At 48.8% G+C, this 10,237-nt stretch overlaps 1 long non-coding RNA gene across 1 annotated transcript; it reads right to left on the bottom strand.

Annotated features, from left to right (window-relative positions):
* Positions 1-5,284: 5,284 nt before the first annotated feature.
* On the bottom strand, positions 5,285-9,726 carry LOC116796300. The gene is made up of 3 exons (XR_004360312.1): positions 9,642-9,726; positions 8,711-8,768; positions 5,285-5,864 (listed from the first exon to the last, which is right to left on the bottom strand). It is a non-coding gene; the product is annotated as an uncharacterized LOC116796300 (long non-coding RNA).
* Between the last annotated feature and the right edge of the window lie 511 nt (positions 9,727-10,237).

The raw sequence follows: 10,237 nt of genomic DNA, 5'->3' as shown, positions 1-10,237 counted from the left end.
AGCATCTGTTACTTCCACACTTCTGTAGGTGCCTGAACCTACAGAAGGAAACGAGCTGCATGGGGCTCCTCTACAGCAAAAATAGCTCTTGATTCACAATCCCTCTCATTAGAGGCTTTGGAAAGTCTATAAGAATTGAATTTCTTCCAGCATGACCTGTTCTCTTGGGCTTCTTTAGTAGTGGAAGTCCAAGCAAATCCAACCTAGGGTGCTGTAATTTACTGTACATTAGCTGAAATTAATAGTGGGAACTCTGTTCCACAGCACGTTAAATCGCCACACAAATGGATCAAAATAATGAACCACCATCCTTTGAGGCATCAGGGGGTAGAGCCAAGGTACTACCTCAATCTTAATTCTGTCTCTTATTTTTGAAAGCATGATTTTCAAAACTTTATGAGGCATTTTTCCCTGTATTCATTTCACCTCTTCCCTTTCTGGCTCTGAGTGCTCTTCTTTCTGCACATCTAGAGATGAAAAGCATATTTCTGCAGATTTAGAAAGGTGAAATGTGGTGGCAAATTAATCAATACTAATAATCATTTCTATAGATGAAACACATATAACAAAGGAAACCAAAATAAGGGGGTTCTACCTAATGGTGGCCTTCCAGGACCTGAAGGAGCCCAAAGGAGAGATGGAGAGAGACTATTTCCAAGGGCCTGGAGTGACAGGACAAGGAGAATGGCTTCAAACTGACAGAGGGCAGGGTTAGATGGGATATTGGGAAGAAATTCTTGGCTATGAGGGTGGGGAGGCCCTGGCACAGGTTGCCCAGAGAAGCTGTGGCTGCCCCATCCCTGGAAGTGTCCAAGGTCAGGTTGGACGGGGCTTGGAGCAACCTGGGCTGGTGGAAGGTGTCCCTGCCCATGGCAGGGGGTGGAATGAGATGATCCTTAAGGTCCCTTCCAGCCCAAACCATTCTGTGATTCTCTGATTTTTCCATATTCTCTTACAATAATTCCCTGGGGTTCTGTTGCCTTTAAAATCTCCCAGCTCTGGGATCCAAACACTGCCCAGCCTTCTTTGTCTCTTTGTTCCTGTTTTGGTTTTCCTGATGTCATTTATTTGTTGGCTTGGCCTGTAGGTTTTTTTTGAGCTCTGTGATGTTCAATGAACTGTACTCTGTGAGATGGAAAACCCTGGCACTGAAGGGATAATCATTCAGTGACAGGAAAGGACAATAAGGTTGCAGAGCATCGAGAGTAAAAAATCCCCATCCCTCAAGTGACAGAGCAGGTACAATCCATCCTGCTGCCTCAGGGAGTTGTTTGACTTGGGGATAATGGATCCCCATGGATAATGGGGAAAAATTAACACCTCCAAAGAAAACACTCATCCCATCCTGGGTCTGGAATAGTTTGAGTGAAAACAAAACCTCCCATAATAGGGGCAGAGCTGTGGACTCTGCAAATTATTCTGTAGGTGCCAAAAGCTGAAAAGAAGGAAAACAAGTGATCCTGTGGTGACAGGGTGAGGATTCATCCCACATCACTTAGGAACACTGGCACAGACACAGGCTCCAGGCCCTCAGAGCTGCTCCTTGAACACAAACCCATCATTCTCTCCCTTCAGTCTCTGCATCTGTTATTATCCTCCTTCAAACTTCCCCCATGAAAGGAAGAGACATCTCCTGGCCACAGTGACCCCGAGCACCGGGAGCACACAGAGCAATGTTCTGTTTTACAGAGCATTGTGTGCCTGTGGAATTAAAACTGGCTTCCTGCAGCAGCTGTGCAGAGTCCTCAGGACTGGACATGCAGGTCACACATTGTCCCTCAGAAGAAATTATGTGGAACCGCAGGAGAGAACAGGAGGGGGCTGATTCAGAGGCAGGAAGATGCTTAACCCTTCCTTGGGCAATGGAGAGAGGGAAGCTCCGAGGCTCTGGAGCCCAGCAGGACATGGACAATAAGCTCCAAGGCATCATGGCAGGTAGGGAACCAGATCAGAGGGACAGGGATGGGCCCTGAAGGAGATTTTACATCTGCAGGTGGTAGGTCAAGGCAGTAGCTGGAGGAGGCTGTGAAGCCCTGAAAAAGCAGCTGTGAGGACAGAGTAGGGGCAAGGGCTTGGCCTGGCCTCGGGTAGGGACAAACAGCTTCTCTGCACTGCCTTGTTTGATTTTTATCTCTACTTTAGTGCTTCTAAAGGAAGGTTTGAACACCCCTGCTGTCACAGGAATCATCATCTGCTTTGTCCTTCATTTCTCTCTGCAGTTTCCCAAATGAATAAGCAAAAGAGGGCTTTGGGGAGGGGAAAAGCTAGTGGGCATCTTCCAGGAGCTCTCTGCCCACATTCCCTCCATCTGTGGGGCTGAAGCACAGGGTGAGGGAGGTTTGGTGAAGGGTCTCCATACCAGTGGGTCTCACAGTGGCCAGTCTGCCAGTCCTGCTGTGCCATCCCCTGATCACTGCTGGGACTCCTGGATGGGCTCCAGGGGATAGTGGGCAAGGGCAATTTGAGGCCCATTGTCTCCATCTGCCAGGGGAATTGGGTCCCTCCTTCGAGCAGACAGATGGGGCAGAGGTTTGAGAGTGTCCTTGAGGGCATCAGAGCAGGGAGCTGGATGGATGGGGGCTGGGAGGGAGCATACAACGTGAAAACCCCAGAGAGTTTAGGCTGAGACAGGGGAGAGCATGAGGAGGCCCACAAAACACTACCAACCAGTGGAGGATAAATTGGCTGGCCTCCCCCCACCCTCCCAAAGCATCCCTGCATCCCTGCCAACAGCAGCACAGCCAGCCCAGCACTGCTCCCTCACAGAATCACAGATCACAGAATCAACAAGGTTAGAAAAGCCCTCTGAGATCATCCAGTCCAACCCGTGACCCAACCCCACCTTGTCACCCAGACCATGGCACTGATGCCACATCCAGGCTCTGCTCAAACACCTCCAGGGACGGTGACTGCACCCCCTCCCTGGGCAGCCCATTCCAATGCCCTCCCCACCTGCAGCATCTTTTCCTGGGCATGCAGAGGCCTCTGCTTCCTCCAGCTCTGCCTCCTGCTGCTGCCTAATCACCCAGACAAGAATTAATGGGAAATGCTGCCTTACCTTGCACACCACGTGCTCTGGGGGTCGTGGAGCAGAGGCCCCAGGCGTTTGGGCCCCTCGGGCAGGGCAGCTCCGCGGTCCTGATGGTTCCTGCAGCACAGACACTGCTCCCAGCCTGGCAGAGGTGCAGCAGGTTGCAGACACCCAGCAGACACCCAGACAGGCTGCTGGGCAGGTCCACCCTGGGGAGGACACAGGCACCGGGAACAGCCACGGGAATAAAACCCACCCGGTCCCGGCTCCTCTGCCTCCTCCTCCTCACCTTGGGTGTGATTGTGCAACTGCAGCACAGCCTGCAAGGCTGCTGCCACCACAGCTGGGCTGCCAGCGCTGCACACAGTGATCGATATGTTTGGCTTTTCATGTTCATCCATCGCGGGGATCTGCTTTCACGCCTCCGGCACCGCAATGGGCTTTGAAGGCAGCTCTGAACTTTGGTCTCGTGTCATTTAATGTCTTTGGCCTGAATCCAGAGTGCAGGCAGCCTCCTGCTGCTCCCCTGGCACTCTGGAAGGCAGGGGCAATTCCAGCCTCTCCTCATTGCTCCCCAAAAAAGCGCCACTTTAGAATGTGAGCGATCCACCCAGCACTCACTGCACACACAGACCAGGCTCTGGAGGGAGAGCCAGAGGAAAAACAGAGCTCCCAGTTTGTTTACTACCTCTTGGCACATGTCCAGAGCCAGCGTTTTATACAGAACTTCCCAGGCTCTGCAGCCTGGGCAGCGGGATGCAGCTCTGCCCTGCTCCCAGCACTCTGACTGGTCCCAGCAGCATCCTGGCCCTGCTGTGCTGGGACTGGGACGTGTGGAGCTCGTACCTGTTCAGGAAATTTGTGATGTGTAAATACAGCAGCGTGAGGGGGTGTGTGGTGGAGGGGAATAAGGGATTTCAGTCCATGCTCCACTGTAAAAAAACGCTTTTCTGTGTTTCTGAGCTCTCCTGGGAAGCAAAGCTGACGTCACTTCTGAGCAGGGAAATTTGTGGGGGTTTCTGGATGGTGGAAGGTTAATCCAGAAGTACTGAGAGACAAGATCAGTTCTAGATGTAAACCAGGGCTCACAGCAAGAGGTGTTTTGGCAAAGACCTTCATTCCCTGGGTCAAGGGAGCGGGCAAATAAAAAAAAAAAACCTTAAAATTCTGTAACCTTTTTGTACCTGACACAGGAGGGAAAATGCTGTTTTAAACTAGAATGCAATTCCAAATTAAGGAACAATAAAAAGAAAAAAACACTCATTAGCCTAAAACCAGTTTTACCAAGGACTGACTCCAGCCCTTTTCTAGGACTTGAAGCCTCAGGCACTGACGCTGCCAGGACAAAGCCAAGTTGGACAGGACTTGGAGCAAACTGGGCTAGTGGAAGGTGTCCCTGCCCATGGCAGGGGGTGGAATTGGATGGGCTTTAAGGTCCCTTCCAGCCCAGACCATTCCATGACTTTATGACTCTATGACCTCTGTGATGACAGGGAGGTGACCCAGAGGCAAATCCCAGAGGGACGGGTCCATCCATCCTGCCTGGCCTTGGAATGACAAAACATGGCAGGTATCAAATCCCAGATCTCAGGGTGGTTATTAAACATTCCCCTCCAGTGTTTACTGTAGGACCTGGTGTATTTGAGTCACCATGAAGATATTCCCCAAGGTCTTTGGTTGGAGGCTCCTGGCAGAGGAGGGATTCAGGCTCTGTGGTGGCTCACACCAAGATCTGCACCCCATTATGGGTTTGTTCCTGTCCCTCACCCTCACAGCCATTCTGAGAGCAATCCATAGCATTCTTAAGAACTGCTCTTAAAACATATTTATAAGTAATGCCCTAATTTGAAGGGATACCCAGTTCTCCTGGATCTAAGAAATTATTAATTACAATGCAACAAGAAAATTCATTAGGGAATAGAATCAAACTTTCAATTAATGTCATTTTTATCCGGGAACATTAGATGAGTCTTTTTTTTTTTCCCCTTTAACAAGGATCTGGAAACATTTCCCAACTATTACAGTTCCTCCTATGAAATAATGTGATCTCTCATTTGCATATAAGAAAACAATTTCTGTATTCACTCTGACTCTGAGCTGCCCTATTTATATCAGGGAATGGAGCTGAAATCTGCCTTTGCATTAAAGACAAGTCTTTTATTATGCAGAACAGCAGCACATTTTACCAGTCCCATGGTGAACTTATAGCATTATTTCAGGGTGTTATTTAACCCAGCCTTTAATTTTGGGCTCTACATGAGGCTTAGCAGGGGGGCTGAGCAAAAAGCCAGGTGGGGGTCTCTTGCTGAGTGTTACACAGACATTTCCTTTAGTCTTTTTTGAAATATTTCACTTCTTGATCCAAATATTTTGCTTTCAATTTTGGTTTCAATCTCAAAGCAAAACCTGCTTGAAATCACAGAGCCTTCAGGTGCCAGGCATGAATTCCATATCACTTAAAACTGAACAAATCAGCCACCTCCAGACTCCTTTGGTAGTGCACTTATTTTTCTTTCTGATCTGTGCACGTTTTGTTCAGGTTTGGGGTGGGTTTGCTCTGTTGTTTGTATATCTAAAAGGCCATTCCACATCATCCAAAATCTACAAGTCCCCAGAAACCTGATCTTTAGCTGCAGAACTGACCCAGTGATGTTCCATGTCCATCTAAGCTCTGAATGGGTTTGGTAACATCTGAGTTCTTCTGGTGAATCCTGAACAGCCCCAGGAAAAAAAAGCTTTCAAAAACTTGCTCCTTGAGGGGCTCTGATACACATCTTTTGTTTCCCAGACTTCCACCCTTATTGTTGCTGCAAACATCAGATAAATCAGCTGTCTAAAAACAAAAGAAAAGAAGCAATACCAGTAATCATCATTTAACTAGTGATTTAAATTATGAGAGCAGAACAGCCAGAGAGTCCCCTGGATTATACAGGGAGTCAGGAAACTACAGTCACAGAACATGTTGAGTTGGGAGGGACCCACAAGGATCATCAGTCCAACTCCTGGCCCTGCACAGGCCCATCCCCAAGAGTCACCCCCTGTGCCCCAGAGGATCAGCCAAACCCTCCTGCAGCTCTGGCAGCCTTGGGGCTGTGCCCACTGCCCTGGGGAGCCTGGGCAGTGCCCAACCAGCCTCTGGGGGAAGAACCTTTGGCTGAGATCCAACCTGAGCCTGCCCTGACACAGCTCCAGCCATTCCCTGGCTGCTGTCCCTGGTCCCCCCAGAGCAGAGCTCAGTCCCTGCCCCTCCTCTGCCCCTGCCCAGGAAGTTGTAAGTGCCATGAGCTCTCCCCTCAGTCTCCTCTTCTCCAGCTGAACACACCAAGTGCCCTCAGTGTCCTCACAGGCCTTCAAATCAAGGCCCTTCCCCATCCTCCTTCCCTCCTTTGGACACTCTCTAATGTCTTCAGATCTTCCTTACATTGTGGCTTCCAAAACTGCCCCAATACTCTGCAGACCCCACCTGCCCCCCACACATGTCCCCAGGCAGAACAGCTTTGGATGTTGGCTCCTGGCCCTTCTGATGTGCTCCCCAAGCAGCCACTTCTGTGGGCTTGGGCAGATGCTGGAGGGAGGGTGTTCACTCCTGGGAGCTCTCCCCAGGTGTGTGGAGTGGATATTTACACCTTGTGGAAAAGGATAAAGGCTCATGATTCTCCTGGAGAAGGGAGGACCTGTTTTGAAGTTATCTGAAATTATTTTGAAGAGCTGGGAAAACTGCTTTCATACAGTCATGGAATCATGGAATCACAGATTGGTTTGGGTTGGAAGGGAACTTAAAGCTTGTCTCACTCCACCCCCTGCCATGGGCAGGGACACACCTTCCACTATCCTGGGTTTCTCAGGGTCCTGTCCAACCTGGCCTTGGACACTTCCAGGGATGAGACAACCACAGCTTCTCTGGGCAACCTGTGCCAGGGCCTCTCCACCCTCACAGGGAACAATTTCTTCCGGATATTTAACCCAATCCTGCCCTCTGGATGTTCAAAACCATTTCTGCAAACCTACTTTAATGGGAAAAAGTGACACTTGTCAGCCAAAATAGTCTGGTAGGTTGGGACAGGAGGGAGGGAAGTGTTATGAAAAACAGGTCCAAATGTTTCATTTGCCAGATTTGAATTCCAGTTTTTAGTTTTTCAGTTTTTCCACTGGAAATGTGTTTCCAATTGAAGTGTTTTAATCTCAATTTCAATTTTTAAAGCCCAGAAATCCATCAATGTTTCAGTTGAGCCCAGAAATTTTTGTAGGGGGTTTTGGTTTGTTCGTGATTAATAAAACCAAACCAAAAAAAGCCCAAACTAACCAAACAAAAAGCTAAACAAACAGAAAAAAAAAAAAAAACAACAGCAAATGAAACAAACATTTTCAGATCCTTGCAAAATGACCTTAGTGTTATTTTTTCCTGAGCTTTTTTTAGTGATAAAAACCACTCACAGTTCAAAAATCCCTCTCCACTTGTCCCATTATCTTGGTGAGGAGAGGAGCCCCAGGCCATGGGATAAATGAGAATAGAAAGAGGCTGCAGGTAAAGCTCAGGTCATAAACCAGGGACAGGGATTTCTCAGAGAAACCTCTCTTTGATAAATCTCTTGCTGTGGAAGGCTGAGCTCAGCTGTCAGATCCAGCCCTGCTTCACACTGATGGCATTAAACTGAGCTTAAAAAGGCAGCACCAGGCTGGTGTGACCTTGGCAGTGTCCCCTGCCCCAGCAGTCACAGCACTGGATTGCCAGTGGGGCTCTGAGGGAGGGGATTCACCAGGGCTGGAGGATCTGGTGGGCACAGCACCCCATGGCCACATCCAGCTCCCCAAAATCCAGCTCCCCTGGGATTAGGGTGGTGCTGTTGCTTCCCCAAAAGGTTTCAGCCCCTCAGGACCTGGGTCACTCTGCTGGGGTGACCTGGGCAGCTTCTTCCTCTCTGTGCCTTTCTCTTGCCCTTCCACTTGGTTCCAGCCTCTTCCCTTCCTCCTGCTGCTCCCTGGGCCAGGGTTTTGTTCCTGTGTTGGATGGAAACTTCCTTCAGTTTTCCACTCAGAATTTATTCATGGCCAGTGAATACTTTTTGTTCTTGTGCCAAGTTTGCCTGTTAGATCTTCTCCCTCCCCAGCACTTTCCCTGCCCACATTTATTTATAGAAAGCAACATTTTTTTTCTTTTCTTCTTTTTATTTTTTTCCTATTTTTTTTCCCACAGAACCTTTTAAGTTCTCTCTCACTGTACCAAACCTTGACTTTTGGGCAGTTGTCCAACCTTCCTCTCTAGCCACCTTTTAGAGCTGTGCACCTCACCCCTTCTTGGGCTCCTGAGCATCATTTGTCCAAGCCTGGGGCACAGGGATCGTGTCACTGGCTTGTTTTTCTTGGTGAGCCTCAGAAGTGCCTCTGAGCTGCCTCTGAGCCCTGTGTTTTTCTTGTCAGTTTAATATGCTCAGTAATAACACCCACCACTTTTATATGTCACACTCTGCACTCCTTCAGCAACTACACAGTGACTGGCAGAGCAACACAAAGAAATTGGATTTAACCAGAGAGGGGAAATGTTGCTTCTTAAATAACCTTTGCCTCCTCCGGGTACTTGTACAGGTCACAGGATTACAGTGCTTTGGTGACTCACAGCTCTCCTGCCTGGCAATTATTAGTCTGTGGAGCTCAAAACAATTACTGAAGCTTTAAACAAACCTTTTCTGGGTGCAGGAGCCTCAGTGACACAATTAACATCTTGCCAGTGAGTACAAATCTGCTTGGAAAAAATACCATGGCTTGAAGTGAGAAAAGTATAAATAGATATATTAATAAACCTCAGTAACACATATCCTCACTGATATTTTACAGACAAGGATGGAAAATACGTTGGAATAATATAATAACAGTTCCTGGGAAAAGTGTATTTTTGGATGAGAAGTGAGAAAAAAAACGTGTTTCGAGAATTGAAAAATGTTTCAAGTTTTCAAAACATGAAATGTAGCAGGACAAGATTTCAAAAGGAATTCAGTGGTTCAAGGGAAATATTTGTTCCTTTTGAAAACACGTGACCCTTAAAAAAACAGTTTTGGCCAACCCTGGTTGTGGCTGAAAAAAAAACCCCAAAGGAGGCTCAGAAAAGGGAGTTGGGGCTGGTCCTGAGCACGGCACGGTCTGTGGGAGTGTTTCTGTTCAGAGAAGCTGGGGGTTTATTCCCAGGGGGGTTTCCTGTTGTCAGTTGGGTCCCAGAAGGAGCTCCAGCTCTGGTGCATCCCTGGCTGTGCTCCCTGTGCTCTGGGCTTGGCACTGCTGGGACAGGGACCAAGTCCTGGTGGCCTGTCCATCTCCTCCCCGCCCTGGGTGGGGTGTTGGCTGCAGGTGGGCAGGTCCAAAATCCTGTTCCAGCACCTTATTCACTCCTAGAGGTGAAGGGACTTCCTCAGGAAGCAGTGGGAGAAGCAGGACATGAACTAGTGCAGAGGTGGTGGATTTGACCCTCCTGTCAGGGTCTCACCTGAGCTGGGCCTGCAGGTGGGGTTCCTCCAGCAGAGACCCTGGGCAAAAGCTCCTCTAATTTCTGAGGAGACTTTGAAAACTATTTTCTGATCTCACAGGTTGCTTCAACAGCACAACCTGAGCTGAAACCCACCTGAAAACCCAACAGAAAACTTCCACTAAGTTACTCTGTGGAGTCCAGGAATTGGACCTGATGATCCTACTGGGTCCCTTCCAACTCTGCATCCTCTGTGACTCCAGGATTCCATGATTCTGTGACTCTGTGATTCTGTGGCTCTGTGATCTCCTGGAGCTGGGAAGCTCATGGGTCTTGCAAGCTTTGGGATTTTACTGGAAATGCAGGGTTGGGCAGAGTCTGGGAGCCAGAAACACGGGAAGTGCCAGCACTGTGGCAAAGGAATGAGGTAAAGGACTGTTCAGTGCCTTCCCTGGAGTCACCCAGGGACTCAAAGGAGACTCAGAGCACATCCCAGCTCTCTCCTACCCTTGAATCCAGGCAGGACAGGCTTGTATTTATGGTTAAACTGTGCAGGTTTTCTGCCTGGATATGGAACATGGGCCAGGGCTCACAGGCTGCACACACAGGGCAAAGTGAGGGAAGGTGCTCACGGAGTCCCTTAAATGTCTTCTTCTACAGCCAGTGAAGATGTTTTCCATGACACCAGGCTGGTGTAGGATGCAAATTGGCCCCAGATAAGCAGCCGTAATTACTACTTACCTTTAAATGTC

The sequence above is a fragment of the Chiroxiphia lanceolata genome, chromosome 19 (assembly GCF_009829145.1).
Source record: "Chiroxiphia lanceolata isolate bChiLan1 chromosome 19, bChiLan1.pri, whole genome shotgun sequence".
NCBI classification, from domain to species: domain Eukaryota; kingdom Metazoa; phylum Chordata; class Aves; order Passeriformes; family Pipridae; genus Chiroxiphia; species Chiroxiphia lanceolata.
The sequence above is the reverse complement of the archived record's forward strand: the minus strand, read 5'-3'. Positions and strand labels throughout refer to the sequence as shown.